General features: G+C 35.6%; 1 protein-coding gene and 1 non-coding gene across 2 annotated transcripts in view; both read right to left on the bottom strand.

Moving 5' to 3' along the window:
- Positions 1 to 25,133, bottom strand: part of LOC111514283 (uncharacterized) — a 211,947-nt gene that overhangs the window by 157,063 nt on the left and 29,751 nt on the right. The window lies entirely within an intron of this gene.
- On the bottom strand, positions 15,646 to 15,728 carry TRNAL-CAG (transfer RNA leucine (anticodon CAG)). The gene has a single exon. It is a non-coding gene; the product is annotated as a tRNA-Leu (tRNA).

Below are 25,133 nucleotides of genomic sequence, written 5' to 3'. Positions count from 1 at the left end.
TCTTAACAGTAAATGAATGCACAGCTAGGAGATGTGCAAATTGGTAAACACCTTATTTTCAAATGAGGTATAACCTCCCTTCACGAGTTCAGACCTTCGGCCAAAAATCTCTGACATCCCACACGTTACTTTTTCTTTCCGAGATGACATAAGCGTGTATGCAGAGGTGTCTATTAGGATAGGTTCGGTAAAACGATCTTCATGCAAGTAACAGTTTTCGTCGGCCGGCCTTGATTGAGAAACTGAAAGTGAAATGAAGTGCCATTAACGGTTATTTATTCCAATAGAAACGAGCATCGCTAATCATATAATGATTAATGAATGAGTGGTGACTTCGACAAAACTATAGATGAGCTGATCTCCGTGTCAATTTGAAGTGCTCGAGATTTTTTTTCAGGGTAATTATGTTGCACATAAGAGGATAGTCATTTCCATGGGACTAGATTGTAATCAAGTCTGTCTTTAATAGAGGTCACAATAAATCGTAGCCTTGGGAGCTTTCGAAGTTTTCTTGTCTATACAAAAAAAACACAGTAGTGACCCTTTTTTATGATTTTCCTATTCCTGTCGCTATCTTTACATGATGGACGAAATTTGGGAAATGAAGAAGTGGGTAAAAAACACTGTTTGTCGTAATACGTATCAAAATTATCCATGACAATAATTATACCATTTTCACACTATAAATTTTATGTAAGACGCGTTTTGCTTCACGGCAGCTTAATCAGTTGAAGTGGTACATCAAACTATTCGACAGTGTATTTTATACAGGCCGTTACTTGGTACAGTTATAATATTTTTTTATTAACCCAGAAATTAACGTTTCCAACTTCAAAACTGACGAAATTCAATACAATATTAGAACCCCTATTTTCCCCCTTGAGGTTGGAAATTCCTGATTCCCTTTCTTAATGCTTATTTACGCTATACAAAGAACCTACCTGCATATTTCAAGATTCTGGGTTCAATAGCTTCGGCAGTTCGTTAATATAAGAGCGGGCAACACCTAGTAATTTATATTCATAATTAAAAATAAAGTAACTGAAAAAATATGCCAACTGCACTAAGTAATGAATAGCATCGAGAATCAAATTATGTTACCTTTAAAGAAATTCCCAAAACTAACACAACCATGAACGACGTCTGCCCTCACGTGTTATCGGCGATGGCGCTTCATTACTTAAACCGCCCCTCTACCCCCGCACATCGTTCACCGCCGTCTTACAGTAGACGCGATGCGTAGTAGCTCATTGCGTTGCGTCAAGTTGATCTTATCATGGCAAAGTTTTAACGATTCGTCCAAATTACTAAATGTAAAAGACAAAGTTCATCTATATAAATACTTGAAACGACAATTGTATCCATTTTTATAACAATTTGACAGACATTCTAAAATATGTATTGTGGAACAAGTATCCAATTTAATTGTATTTATGGTTCAGTATTTTGCATATAGTGGCTACCACATAAGAGGTAGACATATGCTATCACGGACTATTATTTAGAACTATTTAAGATAAACAATCTTACGGCACATTATCTGCATGTCGCCAAGATAGCTTTCAGGGATCAAGAATTTTTCCGACGTACTTAGACTTACTTAATACTTATATTATACTTATATTATATTACGACCAAAAAATTACACAAAACCTTTGTAAATTGTAGCCTATATGTTATTCTGATCTATAAGCTGTATTTATGTAAAGTTTCATCTAAGGCCGTGCAGCAATAAGCAACAAATTTTATTTCATTTTTATTGTAAGACTGGTTCTGACTTGCAATATTCAAAATGATTACAATAACACGTGCAGCAACATTTACCCACTTCACTTCTTCCTTTTTCTCATAAATTACATTCATCAGTTACATAATAAAAACGTCTGAAACACTAAAATTTCAATTATGCTTCAATATTTATAGCCATCCCATATATTTACCGATGTGTATATTCAAAAATGAATTATGTATTATTATAACACCGTTTTAAATCTAACTTATGAGTCACTATGACTGAATAAGAATAATAAGATAGCTATTTATATAATATCACGGAATGTGCGTACATTTATGACAATAAACAATTGTTATGTTGATCTTGATAGGCAGATTCATCCTTCGCTATGGTCCGCATGACTTTTTCAAAGGAAAATCCTGAATTACATAATCGTCGGTCAGATTAAGAAAGAAATCCTTCGGCAATAATTTGTGGTAATTTTTTCACATCAAAGTTGCATGTTCATGGTTAGATATGTTTATAACCAGTTACAATATGATTCAAATTGATATATTACTTTGGTAGTATTTTTGACAGGGGCGATATAGTAACAAATTTAATGCAAGTCATTGTGCTAAGAGCATATAAATATATTGACGAGGTCTGTTATTATCCTTAATCTACGAGAAAAATGACTACATATTTTCTCTTTTTTCTCTTGACTGCAAAATATTTGAATACCAAATAAATTTTTTAGTTTGATACGATATTTCAAAAATATATAAATTACATAATTCAATGTTACTCAAATTCATCTGGGTTTTCAGTGAAACTGAGGGGAATTTTTCTCTGATTTTTGAAAAACAAGTATTTATGTAATTATTAAATTGACTGTAAGATTCTAAAAGTTTTAGATAGACACACAATGAAATAGAAGCTCCAGAAATCTCGATTAGGACTATGGATGTCTGATAATAGTAATGAATATGATAAAAACATTAACAAATACTAGAGGGACTACACAATTGAGATAATGTAAGTAATGTTACACAGTAACATTACACAACGTGGTAATACTTTAGAAACATTTTTTCACAATGACGATATTGAATAAAATCCTTACATCAAGTAAGTTTCAATCCGAATGGCAAAGTGAGAAGTCCAACCACAAAATCCTACAGGATCATATAATCGTTATCACTTAGGGGGAATAAGACATAAAATTATGCTCTTCCTAAATGGGCATTTTTGTTTGTCATTAATATTTGTGAACTCTCAGTATGAGAGACCCCGTTGATTTTCCTGCGCACTTTTCCAGTCGCTAAGATAATCCTCTTAGTCATCAAGTCATGTAAGTTCAGTTTCCAATGGTTCTTGAAAATACCTTCAAAACAGGATCCGAAACGTTGAACAGATGAAAACTACAGGCGTGGTTCAACCTAGACCACAGTACAACAAACTGCTGACCAAACTTCGAACCTATTCGAACACACAGACACACAGTTCAATCTAAAGAGTATGCAGATTGAGACCTTAGAAAGAACTCGAGACGAGATCTGGAGGGTATGCAAATTGAGGCCCTGGTGTCAAGTCACATCAATTTCTTGAAAATGGCTCCCAAAATAGGAGCCTAACCTCCACAAAACTCCAGAGGCGGTTTTACCCGAACTCAACGACAACATACCACTGACCCCGGAAACCTATCAGAACACCCAAATGTACACAGTGTTGCCTAACCTTGCACTCAGGTATACCGTACTGATGACAGCTAATGAGCCTGAAACACGTGTCAACACGTATCTGCGGATTGCATATTTTCCGAGTGCTTCGTCTCTTTTCGTCGGCTTCTGATTATATCAAATCCTATCGCTGAATTATCATCTATATCGTATACTAGACCCGGATGTCACGCAGGTACCTAGAAGCTGCCTCGTGGACACACCAAACCGTTATTTTAACACCTCGACACGTGTTTCGATCGTCCAGTGATCATCTTCAAGAAACACGAAACACGTGTCGAGGTGTTAAAATAACGGTTTGGTGTTGGGAAAAAACTCCAGTAATATTCATTCCTATATTGATTTCAATTTAAGAGCCACCGGTAGACAGCTGTTTCAGCCTATTGGGCATCGTCAATACAGGGCAGGCGGTCCACGATTGAAAATAAAATGTGAATAACTAATAAAAGTACTGAATAAAAATAACTGCGTAAACGCAAACGAGACATAAGTGGAACCACCTATTGGTGTGACACCCAGGTCAACTTGCCAAGTTATTATGTCACTGTTGGTGGTTTGACCAATCAACCGAAAACGGCGGTAGCAAAAATCTGGGAAGCTATCCTAGAATGCCATCGGAAAACGAATCCTTATATTTCTGGAAATGATATGAAATCGAGACAGGTTAATGTAGTCAAACTGCTGGAAAAGAATTCCATGGAAATCAAAAAATAAATAGATAAGTACTATTCTGATCATTCCGATATTGATTTAAATTTAAGAGCCACCGATAAACAGCTGTTTCAGCCTATGGGGCGTCGGCAGTACCGGGCAGGCAATGACCAGAATGTCATCGTCATTTCATCCAGGTTTGGAGACCAGCTCCCCTACCGTTTTGGCTGATTGTTGGTCTTGAGAGGGACCAATGGGTTCATGACTGATTGGTGACGGCATGAAGTCCTTAGACATCAGTGCCGCCCTTCACGGGATACCCCTATCTGGCTGGGGTGGGGTGGATGAAAAAGTTATTCATCCGTTAACGGGGGACATGAGGGCCTCATTCGACAGAGTGTCGGTGCCTTCTATATCGGGAGGGGTCGTCTACAGCATAATCTGTGGCTTCCCTAACTAACGGGTTTTCATGAGTTTCCGTTTTTTCGAAAACTTTCTCATTCCTCGACTGAATGGACTGCCGAATGGAAGGCAGCTGCAAATCTCTGCGGATGGCTTCATTCCGCACGAACCAAGGAGCATTCACAATCATCCTCATTATCTTATTTTGCAACCTTTCCAAAATGGAAATGTTGGACGGAGCCGCTTGTCCCCAGACGCCTGAAGCGTACATGATGACAGGCTTGAACATCGTGTTATAGATCGTGATTTTGTTTTTCATTCTCATCTTTGATTTTCTGTTGATCAGAGGGTACAGACTGGCTATCCGACCCTCGATCTTAGATTTGACGTACATAATGTGCGGGTTCCAAGTGAGCCTACGGTCTATCAAAAGGCCGAGGTACTTTACCCGCGCTTGCTAGTCAATCTCCCTTCCAGAGATTCTCACTTTTCTGGCCGGAGAAGATAGTAATCTTCCCATGGTTATCGCCTGAGTCTTTTCCGGGTTTACTCGGATCTTCGGGCAGGAAATGAATAAAAAAGAAAAGTACTTGATTAAAATAACTGCGTAAACCCAAGCGAGACATAAGTGGAACCCCCTATTGGTGTGACATCCAAGTCAACTTGTCAAGTTTTTATGTCAGTTGGTGGTTTGACCAATCAACCAACAACTGCGGTATCATAAATCCATATATTTCTAGAAATTATATGAAATCGAGAAAGGTTAATGCAGTCAAGCTGCTGGAACATAATTCCATGAAAATCAAAAGATAAATAGATAATACTATTCTGTACCGGGCAGGCAGTCCTCGATTGAAGACATAAAAACTTGGCTAGTTGACTTGGATGTCACACCAATAGGCGGTTCCACTTATGTCTCGCTTGCGTTTACGCAGTTATTTTTATTAAGTACTTTTCTTAGTTATTCACTTCAATCGAGTCCTCCGTTAACAGATGAATAATATCTTCATCCATCTCACCCCAGCCAGGTAGGGGTATACAGCGAAGGGCGGTATGGATGTCTGAGGACTTTCATGCCACCATCAAACACCAGTCATAACCCGTTTGTCTTTCTGACAAACACCAGTTAAAAGGGGAAGGGAGCCAGGCTTCAACCTGAACAAAATCAAGATGGATAACGTCACTTCAGTCGAGGACCGCCTGCCCGGTACTAACGGGCTGAAACACCTGTCTACCGGTGGCTCTTAAATTGAAATCAATATGAGAGTGATCAAAAAAGTACTTACCTATTTATCGAGCGATAACTAGCTAATATGATCTCAGGTTATAGCGAAACGTCGACCTTTGAAGGATATACAACGAATGTACACCCGGAAAAATATATACCTACCTAATTTTGTATTTACTCGAAGAACGAACGATAACAAGTCTTGATAATGCCATCTCAAATGATAGCGAAACGTAGAATGAAGAATATACAACGAATGTACACCCAGAAAAGGGGCTTTTTTTCATATAAAAACTATCTTTTACCCGCGGCTTCGCTCGCATTTGCACGGGCCCGCGATGAATTTTTGGATAGATCAGATTTTCGCTTTCGAGGCATTTTTAGAGAACAAAGTAAGACTTAAAATCAGTAAGTAAGAAATAATTAAGTGGCATCTAACCACAAAAATGACACCTAACCTAAAAATAAAAATGACAGAAGGAAACAACAATAAATTCCAAACAGCTGAAACTATAGTCAATTGGATTGGATTGGATTGGATATTGTCGTGACTGTGAATAATACAGTGCGACGGTATTACGGTACTAAGGGTTGGAACTTACTGGAATGCTAGATGACGTTAAAGTAGGTAGATTTTGAAATTTTTATTAAACAATTTTTTTATCTTACATAAAAAATATTTGTTTTCTAAAGTATCCTATGTTATTTCTTATACCTCCAAGAACACAAAATTTCATGATGATCGGTTGAGTAGTTTTCGCGTGAAACCGTAACAAACAAACTTACATTCACAATTATAATATTAGTAGGGATATAGGGATATATACCTACCTAATTTTCTGTTTACTCTGTTTCAAATATCCTCTTACTTAGTGAGTGACATGTGTCAAAATATAATTATCTATCTAAATTGAAAGGAGTTCAAAAAAACTTCGAAATAATTTGCTCCAGGTTTTCCTAACAGTAAGAAATAACTGGGCTGCAACAGTAACACGATACGAAATACGCATTCATTTGAACAAAAACTATTGCTGTGAACTTTCTAAGCTAACTTTTAGTTGCAACAAATATTCCTTTGGCTGTTAATTTGAACAATCGTCCAAATTCTTCAACAAGATATATTGATAATTAACTAGAAAATGCGTGGTCCTAATTGTTATTATTATCGTAATCTCCCAGCACCGTGACTTTCCAATGTTTTATTGTCCATGAACCGTTCAGGTCTATTTTTTTATATTACACAGTAGCGTGTTGTAAAAAAAATCCCAACCTACAGCCGAGAAATATTCCACGAGAATATTGCATAAACGGTTGCGAATGAGATATCTTCAGGACAGAACAAGATTATATGTTTTCATGTTAATCATTCAAGCAATAACAATAAACCGAAGAAGAATTCGAAATATAGAAATCTCCGTTGACGTCTCACTTTCATTTATTTAAATCGAATCGGTTCTATCGACCTTGGAATCTTCGACGGATGATTTGTTTTGCAGAGAAAATAGTTTGGTGCAAATAAAAGACGCTGATGTAACTTTAAGTAAAATTTAAACACTTTATTCAAAATAACGATTATTTAACTGCAATGAAGTGATACCTATAGATTGTTTTTTAAGAACAAAACAAGAAAACACGAAAGTAGCGATTCCCGTTGGAATTGAATCGCTGGAGATTCAATTCATTTGAAAAAACGTTCTCAGCAACTGTATTCCACATAAACACAGTTCTCCAAATTAAAGAGTTCTTAAACAGTGAAGTTCGAGGTAAACTGAGTTGAACCCCAAAACGATGAGCAGCCACAGTCCGTCGCGTATTTATGATATGTACCGCTTTTCCGTGAAAGTATCTATGAAAGAGAGACAAATCTCCAACTTTTCTTCGATGTTCCAAAGGTTGCAAGTAATGTTCGTGTCTCCAATCAGGCGGATAGGTCTTTTCTGGATGTAATCCGGCAGCTTCAGGGTATGCTTAGAGACGGAGTTCCATACATAATAATAATAATATGTTTATTTACTAGCAATAGAAAGAGTTTCCAATTCATCATATGCAATTTCAGATAGAATACAAAAAAAGAAAAACAATCAAATGGAATGTCCTAGATATGGGTAATTAATACACAATAAGAGAACCCATTAAAACCCTAAGGTTGTGCATAGGAATTATTTACTTATTGTGTTACCAAATAATCTTCGAACAGTATTTCAGTGTGAGTATTTACAATATTCTGGACCTGAGAAAAAGTAAATGACAATGAGAGGAGAATCGAAAATTCAGTTCATTTCTATAGCAATGAAAGTAGGGAAATTTTGATAAGTTATTTGTTATCAATTATATTTAATATTATTTCATGATCTACATTGAGGAGATACTTTTTGAATATATTTTTCATTGGTGGTATCGAGTTGAGTTTCATTAGCTCATTTTTATGCATATCGTCTAGAAAGTTATAGAATTTATTTGCTAAAAATCTGAAACAACGTTGTCCCACCGATTTTTTTGTTGTCTGTATTTGTACCAACATTTTTGCTTTGTTTCTTGTGGTATAACTATGCTCTAACTGTTGAAAGGTGTATTTATTTCTACTTATGAAAATTGCTAGGTCGTGTAAATATAACTTTCTGACGCTGAGGATAGCTGCATCCTCAAAAAGCTTCTGAAGATGAGTATTAAGTACACCACCCCAGCTAAGGATACCATATCGCAGTCGTGACTCCACAAGACCATAATATAGAGTTTTGAGGGAACGAGTATCTAATATTCTATTGAAGCATTAGAATCTATATAACAATGGTCTCAAACTTTCAGTTACTTCATCGATATGATGATTCCATCTTAAATGACAATCTATTGTAACCCCTAGATATCGGACTCTCTCTGCTTGTTTGATGGTAATCTGTTGATTGATTTTTCCCAGTGTGAGTTCCTTGAACTTAGGTAAGTTATTTCTGTAACTCGAAAAAGGTATATAAAAAGTTTTGTCAAAATTTACGGTAAGCAACTTATGGTGAAACCAACTGATAATATTTAACAGATCGTTTTCCATTTTTATTTTCAGACTCCAGAACAATATTCCAAAGAAAGTCTGATCTGAGCTTCATTAAAGCATCAAAAGTTGCTGAGGTGTGTACAGTTCTCTGGTTCGGAACAGTGTTCCAAACTTTTGAGAAGCAGCGTTTGCAATTCCAGTGACATGATTGTGCCAAGACACATTGGTGCAAATTTTAACCCCAACAAACTTATCGAAGCAGAAAGCTTATATCCGGTTCGGAGATTTTTTTTTGGAGTAAACCGATGCCTGGGTTATCGTGGCATTGAATTGAACCTAGTTAGTTTCACTCCAATTCGAAATCACCTCTAGATCCTCATCAAGATATGCAACCTCCTGAAGATGTGCATCTGCAGCCGATATCCTGGAATCCAAGTGGAATGACGAGACAAATGTGCTGTCGTCAGCAAAGCAATGTGTTGGATTATTGGTATTTTTTCCAATGAGTCGATGATATACGATAAAAAGAGGGTTGGAGACAACATGGATCCCTGGGGAACACCAGCGTTGATGGTAAAAGTAAACCCTCATGCCACACACGGTAGAAGGCCTTGGAAATATCAAGAGCAACACCTCGTAACTCTCCATGTTTCTCGATTGCGTTACTCCAAATATGGGTGACATACGATAGAAGGTCCCCTGTTGATCATTGTTTCCGAAAGCCATATTGATGACCACTCAAGATGTTAAAGCCTTACAAATATTCAAGGATATTGTGGTTTACGGCTTTCTCCATGATTTTTGATATCACTGACGACTGCATTATAGTAATTTGGAAATTTTTTCTTGCCCTTTTTGGAAATAGGTTCAACGTGAGCAATCTTCCAACAAGAAAGAAAAACCCCTTCCTTGTAGGACTGTTTGAAAAGTCTGCAAAATACTGGTGCGATTTCATTGGCGCATGACGAGCACTTCACCAGGACCAGACGGCTTGTTTATATGTAGCTGTTTCAAAATTCGCCTGACTAGACGTTGTCCAAAAGTAGGTAATTTCCGGCATTGTGGATTCTAGTATGGAAATAGTTGTGGTGCCTTTCCCAGAAAATCGACTGTGGAGTGAAAATTGTTCAGCTAGTAGATTCGTATTTTATGGTTGTTTTGTAATTGAACCATTCGCTTGTGTTAGTAGTGGAATTGTGGAATTTGTAAAGTTTTGATCAACAGCTTTAGCTACCGACTAGAAGGATCTAGATCCGTTGGGATTGGCAAGCAGGATGGCGATAAAACTAAAACATACAGATTTTATCTTCTTTTGTCACCTTCCTCTGGAAAATTTCTAATCCTTCTTAAGTCATTATTATAGCGTATGACACATTCACAAAGTCATTATCAGTACCGCAGTATTGATCGGAAATCCTGAGGCAAGTTCGATCAGAACTGACTTAGTTTTATATGTAACAGCCGAATGTAAATAATAGAGGCATCTCTTCAATAAGCACTCTGTTACCAGTTGAATGAATATACAGCTCTATTAAAAAAAATAAGGTTAATTTTCATGCCCCACATATTTAACGAATCCCAAACTAAATGGTTTTTTGGCACATTTGACTCAACAAGTTATAATCGCTTTTTGAAATTTCATTTCATTTCGGGTCATTTCATGCAATAAGAACTATCTAAATACAGCATAATGAAGTCTAATGAATAACTTGCCCCATTAACATTTGTATGGATTTGCAAGTTTTGATGTTCAGTTTTTTTATCCAAAAGAAGCAAGTCTGAAAAGTTGATGAACACATTTCCCACTCTGAACATTGAACTTCAGAACATTGAAAATGTCTCGAAACGCTAACATCCAGTCAGCTTTAATTAATTTCAACAGTTATTCCGTGGGCAGAACCGGAGGCAAAGACGCAGTTAATAAAAAACCGTCCTTGATTCGTCATAAAAAAAGAATTCATTGTAACACGCCATTGATGGAACAGGAATGAAACGTTCAGCCCCCACATTTTTCAAATGTCGTGCACCCGTACATTTCTAATTCTCTAATTACGTTGATCCGTACTACAAAAATTTAAATTAAGTGCATTATATAATCAGCATACGGCCATTGTGGACGCACAAGACAATTTGTTTGGAAGAATGTATGAAACGACTAAGTAACCAGGAAATGGTGTCTAGGAACGTTATTAATGCAGATAGGCAGGCCTATAAATTCTTAAAGTCTGGCTGAAACATAGGGACATGTTTTATATATCATGCATTTTTCAACTTGATGGTTGCGTGAACTGAATTTGAATAATGAAATTCATCTCCTTATCCAGGTACAATTCAACCTTTCTGCTCATATTTGAAATACTATCATATGAAAGTTAGAGAAAATTTTCAACTCACACAACACCACTCACTCAACTGATTTCACAAATATATCATCTGGAAGCTCTGCTACAACTGGCAGTGACAAAAAAATAAGGAAAGAAACAACTTTTTAGACCAAAGAATCATACATTCTTGTTGACTTCTACTTGTTCAATTCATGAAACTATCAATTAACGAAACGATTCAAAATATGAACAAAACGCCATTTTCATTCTAGCTAATTTTGTATAAAAAAAATCGTCCAGCGTGAAATGTAGTAAGCTTTTTTCAGCAATAATAACGATAATAATAAATCGGCTTTATTGATAATACAAAAAAACAATACAAGTTACATTTGAAAATGAAAATAAGTTACAGGAGATTCTGGTACTCATTGGTCTAGCTCAAAGCTACTCTAACTCAACCAACAAGCACCACACCATAATGCACGCGAACATACAGAAATAAAAAGACAATTAACAGTGATGGTACCACGAAATAAGAAACATAAATAAAAATAACAATTTGCCCAATGAGCAAAAGTTGACATTACTGACTATCATACATGTAATTTTTATATTTGTATTTGAATTTCCTGATATTGAATCCCTTCAATTACTCGGGCAATGAATTATAGAGTTTTACAGCACCAAAAAGAAATGATCTCTGAAACTGTGCAGTGCGATGTTGTGGCATAGTTAATTTGTTTTTATGTCTAATGTTTCTTGAGTGAATATATTCACGCAGAATTTGTTTTTGTATTAAAAGGGGAGAATGGGGAAGGGTAATCAATTTATGAACAAAACAACCCAAATGATGAATCATACGGTTTTTCATATTCAGCCAGCGGGAGTTTTTAAAAGCATCAGAAATTGAATCATACTTACGAAGTCCATAAATTAGGCGGCTACATGAATTTAGCACTTTTTGTAGTATAGCCCATATATGAAGTCACAGTAGTTGAAATGGCTTAGCACCAAACTATCACTAGAGGTTGGCTCAAAATAAAACGATTACAGTATAACAGTTTCAATGACATACAAGCTTTTTTCATTAAATTTTTAATATGACTAGTGAATCTAAGATCAGTTTCAAGCATCACCCCTAAGTTTTTAGCTGTATTGACAGGAACCAAGATAGTATGACCTAGTTCTAAATGGAAATTATTTTTCTGCAAATTTACGATTCTTCTGCGATTCAAAATGCACCATCATTGTTTTATTAGGACTAACTTCCAAATCATGTTCACTTGATGACCCATTGATCAAATCAAGATCAGTGTTGAAGAGATTTTGTGCCACAGCATACTCATCGATTTTAAAGTGCATGTATAATTGTATGTCTTCAGCATACGCTTGTATTTTACATTTCTTGATGGATGAGATAATGTCAGTAGTATAAATGATGAACAATAAAGGTCCCAAAATAAAACCCTGTGGTACTCCTGATAGAATATAAAGAGGTAAGGAGTGATGACCATCAACAACAACTTTTTGATATCGACCAAGTAAATAAGACCAGATGAGAAATAGGGCAGCACTATCAAAACCATAATATTTGAGTTTCAAGCAAATTAGCTCATGAATTAGCTTGTGAAACAGTAGCAAGAGCAGTAGCCGTACTAAAACCTGACTAAAATCACAATGCGATGGTGATAACAGATTATTGGTATTGAAATATTCATTAATTGGTAAATAAATAACTCTTTTGAAAATTTAACCCATGGTTGTGAGTATACTGATAATTCTGAGATCAGAATAACTAGCTGGATCATTATTCTTGGGAATGGGTTTCCCAACGGAAATTTTCCACAGGTATGGAAAATATAAACGTTCAAAACAACAATTAATGATATGTGTGATATATTTATCTATAAACGGGCTACAAAGTTACAACATTCTGATCGAAATATTATCAACCCCTGAAGCTTGACTTTTAATATCATGCAGGATTTCATGATAACTTGTTCAGTAGCGAATCGAAATGAGAAATCATCTTGCCTGATTAAATAATTTTTGCTGTAAAATTCAATATTTTCACAACAATTAGAAACATTTTGTACGAATTGGGCAAAAATATTTCATCGGGATTCGAGAGGTGATTGGGTAATGAATATTGTTTCTTTGAACGAACATTGAGGTTAGAGAGAGTATTCCAGGTTTTGCGTGGTATTTTTTCAGAACAGACAGACTTGAGATACGTCCTTTCTTCAGTTCTAACTATTGACAAGGTTTAATTTCTCGTCGAATCACTATAAGAGAAGTTGTTGAGGATGTTGGTATATCAGTTGGCTTATGCGATTCAATTTTTTTGTAAATTTCGGGCATAAAGCGTGTGACAGCAAAGTTCTTTCTGAAATTGCTGTAGGTAGTGGATAATGAAGAATAGATAAAAAATTTTTGAGAAAAATTAAAATTCACCTACATACAGCGTATACTTGTGGAATGAATATATACTGGCAAGTGATCAAATATTTTTTGGTATGGTATATAGGTAATTCATCTTTTCGTCAGGCTAGTTTCAGGTATAAGTAATGCTAATGTCTTGTGTTATACTTGTATTACACCGACTTTTTTCTACACTTCAAAATGCCAGTAATCTTTTGGTCTGATATATAATGGTTGGCGAAGATCTCTGTTTTAGAGCAAATCTCTTCATAGATCCGACAAGCTGTATCTCGATGCTGTTTTTTTTGGATAAATTTGATAAGTGAGTGTCGAATGACATTTGCAATCAAATGTGAACCAAAGAAAAATGTGGTCGACTATGACTCATAGAAATATATTACACATATAGAAATATACTATATTACACATTTCGATGTGAGGATATATATTGTCAAAGTAACAAAAGTTGATCTGGTAGTCTAACGCCGCTTTTTAGTTATGCTCTCCGAAATGTTGCTGTTCCATTCATTCTTGGGGTGCCATATTGTATAGTCGTGAGAAAATCAAACATTTTGATGGTTGATAGAACAATTATTCACATACATCAAGAACAGAATAGGAGCAACACTAAACTCCGAGGAATAGCACAGGTACTACCTGAGCTATGGAAGTGCGACCTTCCAGGCAACATCCCTGAGACCCTATATTTCTAATTTTTTAACACTATCCTGTAATTCAGACAGTTCAAAGTACTTCTAGATCAGAAAACTCCACTGCAAGTCAATCGCCTCAACTAAGATCACCAAACTTTCTCTAGAAGACCTTGCAGGAAATCAACAGAAATATCTTTCCATCATTTATACTTGAAGTTGCAAGGAGATTGTATCAAGAATCACATGGCTGAAGATTTTTCTACTACAGAATGTTTCTGCTTCGCTTCTGGGATCAAATAGATCATCAGGTTCCCTAGAAGAATTATACCTTTGTCCTTCTAAGAGCCGCTATAGTAAAAATGTATCACCTAGAGGTCTATCTATGCAAATTCATGAGGATGTAAACAGAAGTGAAAGTGGTTTTATGTTACTTTGGTAGCACTTGTTACTTGAATAGTGTTCTTCAAAGGTATTTTCAATGACAAAATGTCTTAGTTTGTTGGTGAGTTCAATCTATAGTCTTAACAAATTTTCAATATGTCAAAGCGGCAGTAGACATTTAGCCACAACTTTGGTACAGTTGGATCTTTAGATGATTTCGGGCCTGTGCTACGGTGGAAGTGGTTCTTCAAAGAAATATCCTAAGGAACAACTTGGTCTTGACCCATATCTTCTTACCTTTTGCAGTGAAAGTGAAGTTGAATAATTTGTATTTGATCCTTGACAACCAGTACAGTTGTGAAAAATGTAGAGCACTGAAGAACAACGGATTGCAAACCGGGAAATTCCATATATGATCGCACTTTACTTTGATCAGAAAATATTATCATTTCTGATTCGGGTCATCATAGTACTTTAAACGTTGGATATAGGAAAACAACTTTTCTCCAAATGTATATGCCGAAAATTATATCAATTTTTTAATGAGACACCCAGTATATTTTTCAATTTTCAATATGCAATGAAAAAAGCATTCGGAAATATTGATGACCGTGTGTTTTCTTTCTAGAAACCTGGGAGGCTGATTGTTAATCAAGTTGAAGAAAATTACAGCGCAGGGCCTTATAAATTTGAAAATTAAAAGAAATCATCACACCGTAAAATCAAATATGAAACTTTTGACGTACCCTGTATATCCGTCTCAGTTACCTAAACTAACATAATAATTTCTAAAATCACCAAACCTTTGTCAACTGAAGCCCAATCAAAACAAGTTCCTTCAAATCACATCATTTTTAATCAACTATCTGTAAATGTCATTCATCTTATGAGTATTTTATTTATATAAGTAGTTTGATAAATAATCAGTTAACATTAGTATGAATTTTTCCACTATTCAATCATTTAAAATTGTTTCTTGATTCCTAAAATTAAATTTAATTTTGTCAAAATGTTGAAACAACTTTTGAAACTGCTCTATTATATTATTACACTACTATGTATCATCAGTAGTAGTACTACGAAAATTGCAATTTAGCAGGCCACAGTAAATAATAAAAAAATTATCCAAAAAATAAAAAAGATTGTCAGAAGTGGGATTCGAACCCACGCCCACAGAGTGGACTGCGACCTGAACGCAGCGCCTTAGACCACTCGGCCATCCTGACATATTAGTAGTAATTGGGATTTAGGTATGAGTGTAGTAGTTATACCACTGTATGTAGTAAATCTGTTAGTTAAGATATTTATAGAATAAACAATATAAAGTAAAATAAATAGAGCTGACATCATTCCAAGAATTTTTCGTTCAATTCTCATAACTTGAGTGATCTTTTGTAATTTTAATAAAAATATAATTTCTTCAGATTGCTTTTTTTGATTCAAACTTATTAATAGTTCAAAACAATTTTAAGACGAACTCGCTTGATTTAATATCATTTAATACCTCAGTCGGAATACAAAATAATCAATAATCAATGTTTAAAAAATGTAGGTATGTAGAGAATTCAAATTAAGCGATACTCCCCTAGGTATGGATGTTGTGATCTAAAGACAAATACATTATCTTGGTAGTATGTAATTAATCAGTAGGTATGTATTTTTGTCGTTGTTACCTATTACATTAATTCTTCAAGTGAATTGGTGAAGATTTGTCGATTATCACCTTTATATTTATACGCAAAAAGGTCGCCTCATGTTGAACATACTAAACGTTGACAAAGATGCCGGAAACTATAATTCCATATGCTATTTTATTGCCAACTAGAATGCGTTTTTAATAATTTTAATATCAAAACTTGCTTTGGGTGGTTCTCAGCAAATTCTTCTTTAGATCCATCTAGTAATTTCTGTGTTTGATAGTAAGACCGAGACAATAGGCTTATGGTATGAGAAATAAAATACACATTTTAATCATTCGATTAATTACCTAACATTGAAATCTCGATAAAATTAGTGACAACGTATGATAGTTTTCTCCTTATTCTTCTGTGTCCTCGCACCTGTCTCCCTTGCCCCTACACTCCCTACAATACCTCCCCCTCAACTTTCGTTCGCCTCGCCCGATCACAGTTTTCATAGCGCTCTCTTCACGCATTCACCAGCTCACTCCTCAAGTCAAGCGAGCGTTAAAAAGTTTCACTTTAAAATTAGATTCTCAAAAAAGCTAAACCAGCTGAGGGGATTCTATTTTAAGGGACTGTTTGCCGTGGTCTGCAGGTTTTCATTATCAAAGGAGATAAAGCAACGGATTAAGTGCTTAGGTTGTTCTTACAGCAGATACTCAGTTGAGTGTTGTTACTCAAATGATGGAATTAATGTACAATGTTGAATACAATAAATGTACACAATGGATGCTGACAAAAAAGCGGAAATATTCCTGAGGGTAGCTCCGTTTGGCTATTTTATGGCACGGACCCTTCACTTTATGGTATCAGAAAGAGTTGAATTGTTGATAATTTTGACATTCATAATTATAGCGATGGTCGGTGGAATCATACATTACTAGGTGGAATAGATATCAAGTCGTCAGAATTCCTGGTTATTAATCATAAATATTTACAGCTACATCGGAAGTTTCACAAGGGTCCCACTTGAGGGCATTTTAATTTATAATCTAAATCAATATAATTGGTTCCGATGCAGTATTTCAATGAATTGGCATTCACTGAAGATTTTAGGAATCTTCAGAAAAGTTTGAATAATTCAGTCACTTCTTGTGAAAACCATCGACTGATCAACCATTCAAAATACCACTTTTACACAATGATATGTCAATTGATATATATGCTGTAGACTGAGCATACTCTCTAGAAACTAATAACTTGAAGAAACTAGATAAAATTAAAGATTTGTTAGAAACGTTCGATAGAAAATTGATGTTCAAATCACATTCAATATACTGAGTGAATATTTCTCTACAGAAAAACTACAGTGACGGTGTATAAAGCATCTGATTTGCTAAGAAGCCTTTGGAATCCCCTTCATGATGTATATGATGATAAATTGAAAGGCATCCAGAATCTTTTCATCAAATATCTTGGAGGGAAAAATCACTGTTTTCGTTCTGAAGACACGCAAAAAGTAGAATTTACTCTCCTTAAAATATTACCAGGAAGAGGAATATGGATGATTCAATTCAGCTTTTCTTTAATGATGAATTCAAAGAAACGCTTTTTGTCAGAAATTTATTAGTATATCAATAATAGTTTTTTAGTAGATGTACTAAACTTGGGGTTTGTTCTGTTCGTACCTGAAAGTTTCATAAATAAATAGTATTTTTATAATACCTACTCGGCGATTAAGTATATTAATTTCTACTATTATATATGTTCTTTCATTCAGATACCGAAATACCGTCATCCACAAATAGCTTCTTCCATTACTTCAGGAAGCCCATGACTGCCAAACGTGATCAATAAAAATTGCACTTTCATATACAAGGTCGTCTTGCATGATACGGAAAGATTCCACATTTTAACACTCCAATTCCCAAAAGCCACGCCCATTCCCGTGTGTAAGACATTGACGAACTGCGACATGTGTTTCAAATCCATAAATTAAATGCTATCGATATTTTATGCGGCAATAAAAAAGCAGCATTGTATACAGAATACGTCTTTGTTGTGGAGGAATCTTTTTTGTGGGAAACATGTCGACATTCCCCATTGTTGAGATGTTAGCTACTGATTCTTAATTACACGTCACCTCTTCATGACACATGAACCATCTGGAGATCTAGGAGTGGACTGTCGTGCACCAGCAATTCATTGACAAAATATATGGATTTGTTCGGATCATGAATAAGGAAATGATGACATGTTCACCTGAATACATAGGCATGAGAACAGGCAGTTGTGGTCAATAGTTATGGCCTCCATAGTTTCGTGATATTATTATTATTTTCCGGAACTGATATAAAAAATATATTGTGGAAACACAGGCAATGAAAATTGTTGTTCTGAAACTGAATGTCGTTTTCTCACCTCCAATTAGCATCTCTTCTAAGACCAGGTATGTCTTCGACATACTTGTATGAATCATTAAACAACAGAAACAAATATGTCATACGATTTTTTCAAGGCCACGAAAAACTTCAATTTTTTTATATTGATATAGAAATCACAGGCCACAGTACTGATTTTCGTGATCTTGATCTACGATGTATAATAACAATTTTGTGCCCGTTAGTTAGGGAAGCTATTGATTATACTGTAGACGACCCCTCCCGATATAGAAGGCCACGACACTCTGTCGAATGAGGTTCTCATGTCCTGCGTTGATGGGTGAACAATTTTTTCATCCAACCCATCCCAGCCAGGTAGGGGTACACCGTGAAGGGCGGTACTGAAGTCTAAGGAGTTTTATATCGCCACCACCTCTCATAGTCCTTCTGAGAAAAATCAGCCGCAAGGGTAAGGGAGCTAAGCTCCAACCTGTCTGAACTGAAGATGACTTTTCACAATTTTGTGGTGATTGGCTTACACAAACTGACTAACCCAATAACTATTTGAATTTTCCTTTTAAGTGGACAATAGTGGAATCTATGTAGTTCAAAAAAAATTGGCTTTCTAATTCTTCATTTTCAACATTAATGCGCTTTTATTAGCTTCACTTGTACGTTTGTTTGTAACCGAATCCTTTAGGCTCGATTTTCACTAATTTTAAACGAACAGATTTATTTTAAACTTTGTACGCTTAGTAAGAATCGGCGAAAATACAATAATTTCAGAAGTTTATCTCATTATCCTGATCAGGATCGCCAGGATTAAAAAATTTCCTAACACAGTATCTGTGTGAGAACAAGTGAGACAACCACACTGACTTCCCATGCGTATATATTTTATATTGAAACAAATGGTCTTGAAATAGCAAGATAAACTAAAAAGTCAAAAATAAATAATAGTTTAAATAACTAAAAAACGTGCTTTAATAGTAACACAACCTAAAAAATAATAAATAATTGGAAACTAATTTGAGATTGTGTTCAACATCGATAATAAGTCCTATGGCTTGTTGTAATTAATGACGTTCAATAAGTCTGAAATCATAATAGATCTATTTCCAAAAAAAATAATTCTGTAGTAAAAAGGCATGGAATGCTCTAAAGTAAGTATGTTTTTATTAAGGCTCCAATCTGGCAAACAGCTCTTAACCAAGTATTTATAACAATATATATTTAACACCCTACGCTTTCTTACAACAAAATTATTTTCCGGTAAATAGATATATTCTGAATTCAGACTTATTAAAAGTCATTAGTTACAACAAGCTGTAGGACTTATTATCGATGTTGAACACAATCTTAAATTTGTTTCGAATTATTTTTTATTATTTAGTTTGTGTTGCTATAAAATCGTGTTTTTTCAGTTTTTTAAACTATTATTTATTATACTATTATTATTATACTGAGAAACTTCGCAAGAAAAGATGGAAGCCGTTGAGTTCAAAATCAACTCTTCAATAAGATGTGTAGATCATGCATAGAAGAATTTTGTGTAAGCATTCCAAATGTACTTTTGCTACTACAATTTCATAATTTTTTAGCTAAAAAATTATTCTCCTGAATTAATTTTCAGTCAAAGTGACATGTAATTCTAGTAGGAATTGTATTTTACAATTCATTCACTTCATTACATTCTACAGAATGAAGATTAATATTAATTATAACATTTTTGAAGTGGAAACAAATCAAATTATTAATTATTCACATCATGGTACAAAATGAATTGGTACGTATAATATTAATATCCAAGATTGATTTTAATTCAGAATATTTATTTTAACTTGCTGAAAAATACTATGCATAACGTTCAGTCAAGTACATAATAGCATTACTTTCAATTAAAACCTACCAGCTTCGAGCTTTGATAGAATATCCTCAGAGGCAGGGCCCGATTTATAGGGGGGCAAACCGGGCAATTGCCCGGGGCGGCAAAATTGAGGGCGGCGCGGCGTCGGTGGCGAAAGTTTGAAATATGGTTAAACAAAAAAAACCACACCCTACACAAAAGTTGTTAGAATATAATATATTACTATTGACACCACTGATATTTCACATCATATTTTAGTAGATTACAAAAATTACACCATCTATGGAATAACGCATGGGTAAAAAGCGGCAAATATTATTTTGCCCGGAGCGGCAAAATAGCTGGATCGGGCGCTGCTCAGAAGACCCGTTGATGCCGGGAAAATAGAACAGAATACAGCAGTATCAGGTCAATAATGATCGCATAAAGAAATATTACTTTCATAAATTCACAAATGAACAACTCAAAGGTTTGATGCTGAGGGGGAAGGGGTTTATAAAAAAACAACTCAAAACACACCAAACTCCAAAACAAGAAACATTATTTTATTTAGATCAGCTGTCTATCATTTGAGTAGCGATAGAAATGCTGCCATATTGCATTTGAATAAAATGCTGCATTCATTTCAATGCCGGATATACATATACATACTTTCACCATCCAATGACCACTCCCAACATCGTGAGGTAAGTGATCATTGGGTCCGAGAATCATGTGCCCTGAGCAAGCGCAGTGAGCCAAGCCTTCTGCATCTTTGCGGCTAAGATTTCTGCCTTACTGCGGCAAGCCGGTATGATTTTAAGAGTAGAGAGGACATCATTTCACCAAGGACTCCAACAATCAGAACAACCATCTTGAAAGAATGGGCTGGATAGAGTCTGCGGAGTTCGGAGAGAAAATCTCGAAATTTTATCCCTTTTTTCTCCTCTCTTCGGACGATATTCGTCTCGCCAGGAGCTGAAAATTCCACGACAAATATCGTGTTACTTTGGTGGTGGAAAAGGACTACATCAGGCTTATTAACTTGTATGAGCCTGAGGGTGGGGAACGAATAGTTCCAATAAATTTGGCACTTCTTGTTCTCCATAACGGATTCGAACGTTGGCATAGACGTTCAGGAACGTCTATACCCATCACGAGACTGCGATAGACCAAGGTGTTGAAGACACCATCCTGGCAAGCCATGATGAACCCCTGAGTTTCCGACTTCAGCTCACTCGAACTTAGGAAAGCGAAAGTCAGGCGCTTTGATAAGCCAAGGTCTTCAATGTTATTGAAGAAGACCCCATGCATTGGCTTATCCTTGTGTTTTCGCAGAAGTGAGGTGATCTCTGCGGCTTTTATATGACCTTTTTGCTGAACGGGTTCCAACTCGGTGACAAAGTTGTGGTCACCTCATTCAGAGTCGAAAACTATACCGAGTTCATCAGCTGCTCGGGCAGCTGTCCTAAAAGAAATGCTCCAATTCCTGCTCTCTCATGGTTACGGACCATGCAGAGAAGGGGATCCGAACTCCTGACGACTTTACAGGCATACATGATGGAATCGGCCGATACTTGATGAAAATCCATAACTAACGTATTCTAAAAACACTTCATTGTGAGATTTTACTAGACAATTTTACAAAAACGCAACACGTGTTTTGCCATACAATAGCTTCCTCGAGCGTGTCTTACTTTACAGGCTATATCCAGTACCATTCTGTCATGTAGACACTCCAAACTCAAAAGTTTGGAGTGGTTTCAGTGAGTCCAAACTCAAAAGTTTGGAGTGTCTACATGACACTTATTATTATTATGTCACTAGAATTGCAAAGGCTGCTTCTCAAAAGCTTGGAACCAGAAAACTTTACACACCTCAGCAACTTTTGATACTTTATAAAGCTTCGTTGGAGTATTGTTCTCATGTATGGAGCTCCGCCCCAACTGTTATGATATCATCGATAGTAAAATAAATCTAAGAATCGAATTTCAAGTGAACCAAGATTTGTTTTTTTATAACAGCAATGCTCTCAACAAATGTAATGCTTAACATGATGACCTCAGATATTTTGTGTCATGTTGGATCGATGAAAATTAGGCCTCGTTTCAAGGGCACTGATGGTAAAAAAGTCAACAAGACCTCATCATTGATAAATAATATATGCTGTACACATTTAGTTATTACCTTTCACGCTAATTTACATATTATTTTTCTATTTACACATATTCAATCTTGATGACTCTCCATTTATAGTTTTTTTTTGTTGCTTCATCAATTTCATATGCGTGTACACAAAACACCCCGGTATCCATGATATTGAGTAAATAAGAAGACGCCTATAAGGTGTTGACAAACCCCTTGTATTAAGGATGAACAATCTTTCTTTTTTCTTCCTCTCTTTTTCTTCAGTGGCATAAATTGAAGGACAATGCCGAAACGGGTGAATTTTAAGCAACCTTATCATTGGTAAGTCAAAAAGAGTACCAACTAAAGATGACTGCCGCAGTTACACTTAAAACGTTTGGAGATTGTAACCAAAGAAGACCACGGCAAAACCCGGAAAACAACCTCATATTTAGTATGGAGTAAACTTTGTTACGCTTTTGGTAGCCTGTTTTTAGGAGCCACGTTGATTCCAGCAGTCACCAGTGATGTCAATGAAAAACCAGTATGTCTTAACTATTCATTATATGAAAATTTGGAATTTATATGGCTCGTCAAAGACCGCTCTATATAGGATGTATCAAATTCGATCACCATTGGGATCTCGGAAACTATGAGAGATACGAAGATGGTTAAATTGGGGCAAAGTTGCGCATATACCTGACTAACAATATGCCTATTACTGGAGTTGTTTCCCAACACCAAATCGCTATTTTTAACACCTCAACACGTGCTTCGATCACCATAAGTGATCATCTTCAGGAGGAAGATTAATATCCAGTTTAATCTTCCCGAGGAATCGGTTGCTTTCTTCCGTTCTTTGGAAGATTCTCACATGGTTTTGTATAAAGATGGAGTATTGACTACACAGCAACTGATAAATTTATATTGTGCACAAGTGGAAGGCCGGCTCAGGTATGGAACGTGTTTGTGGGGAGACTCTTCTCACTCGCCGAAAGTTTTTATTTCTCAAAAAAAAATCATAAGATGCATAGCTGGTGTCAAAAGTGACTACTCATGTCGAAATATCTTCAAAAATTCCAACATTCTCATGTGTACGGGTCTGTATGTGTTTGAAATTTGTTTACTTTTTATAAAAAAAAATATATTTTGACCAAGACAAGAATCACCCACATTGAGTGATAAAAGCGGTTCTATTTGATTTCCAGTACAAAAATTATCATGTGCATAAAGTCATTAGGGGGTTTTATTAGTAATTATTCATTTTATGTTCTTGCTTGCTGCATGCCAGCGGAGGAGATAAATTATCTTTTGTTCAACAGCTATTATACAAGATGATAAAACATTCATATATTAAGGACGAAAGACAGTCGTGGCACATTTATGTCCTCCATTATATTTATTTCATTGTGAGCAAAGGGTACGTCAAGCATTTCAAACCTTCCAAAAACGGCAACTGTAACAATGTTATGTGAAAGTATACGATCCATGTAATCACAATATATTTCCAGGTGCAGATACTTAAACGGACTGTTACTCATTCGTTTCCTTATGTAATTGTTATTACCCGTGTCCTTACAGAGCTTGTTAATTGAATAGCGTATGACAGAAGCCAAAGATATTGTAAATGAGATAATGAATTGGTTCTAAAGTTTCGGCTTCTATTATGTGTACCTTCATTTTAATTGAATGAACTTCCTAGATGTAAATATCTGCCGCTCAAACAACAAACACAATTTTTCAATATATCACAAACCCTCACATACATACAGTGTGTAACAACGAAAACTTAACAGAGCCGTTTTTGAATATAAAAAGTAAGATTTAAAAAAAAAACCCGGACACGTCGATTTCTAATTAAAGGGGGACACCTTTCAGACTAATCAGATTTTTTGTAATACGCACCCCCTCGGAGGGGTGCGTTCGACGACCCTTATTTGGATAGGGAGAGTAGGTCGAGTGGCACCTTGTTTTGAAGGTCTTTCGAATACCTTTACAACTCTGTTATAAGAAAATTTTTGTAACGATTAGTTTTCGAGATAATTTGAAGTTGAAATTGCCATGTTAATGATACATTAGACAGACCACTCGGTAACTTGTATGCCTAAATGGAAAAATGTTTGAGCAGTTCTTTTTATCAGTTTTTTGTTAAATAAAATCAATTTTTTTAAATCAATACCCACCCCTCTTCTTCCAGTTTTCATTAGTACTTCGTTCGATTGTTTTGTTTACACTGGTCGTGTATTATTATTTGTTTGAAAATGCCTTACATTACTGCTGAAAGAGTTTCAGTTATTGATTTATTTTTTGGCAACGACCAAAATGCTAATAGAACATCAATTTTATTTAACGAGCAAAACCCTGGTAAACACCTAAGCAGAAATCACGTTCTGGATTTGGTCACAAAATTCAGGGAGACAGGTTCGGTTTTAAATAAGAAAAGAAATGTTCAGAGAAGGGTAGTGAATGACGATAATGCGATTGGAGTGATTGGTCAAGTCATCGCCAATCCCAGGTTAAGTACCAGAGGTTTATCAGCAGTGGCCGGAATAAGCCATATGAACGCATGGAGAATCTTTAAAAACCACAAATTCCATCCTCAATGAGGATGATTTTGATCGAAGACAGGAGTTTTGTGAGGGCATGAGTGAGAGA

This window comes from Leptinotarsa decemlineata, unplaced genomic scaffold (genome assembly GCF_025532065.1).
Source record: "Leptinotarsa decemlineata unplaced genomic scaffold, Ldec_3_MD MMD2_tig00001064_RagTag_RagTag, whole genome shotgun sequence".
NCBI lineage: Eukaryota > Metazoa > Arthropoda > Insecta > Coleoptera > Chrysomelidae > Leptinotarsa > Leptinotarsa decemlineata.
This window is presented reverse-complemented; position numbering and strand designations above follow the sequence as displayed.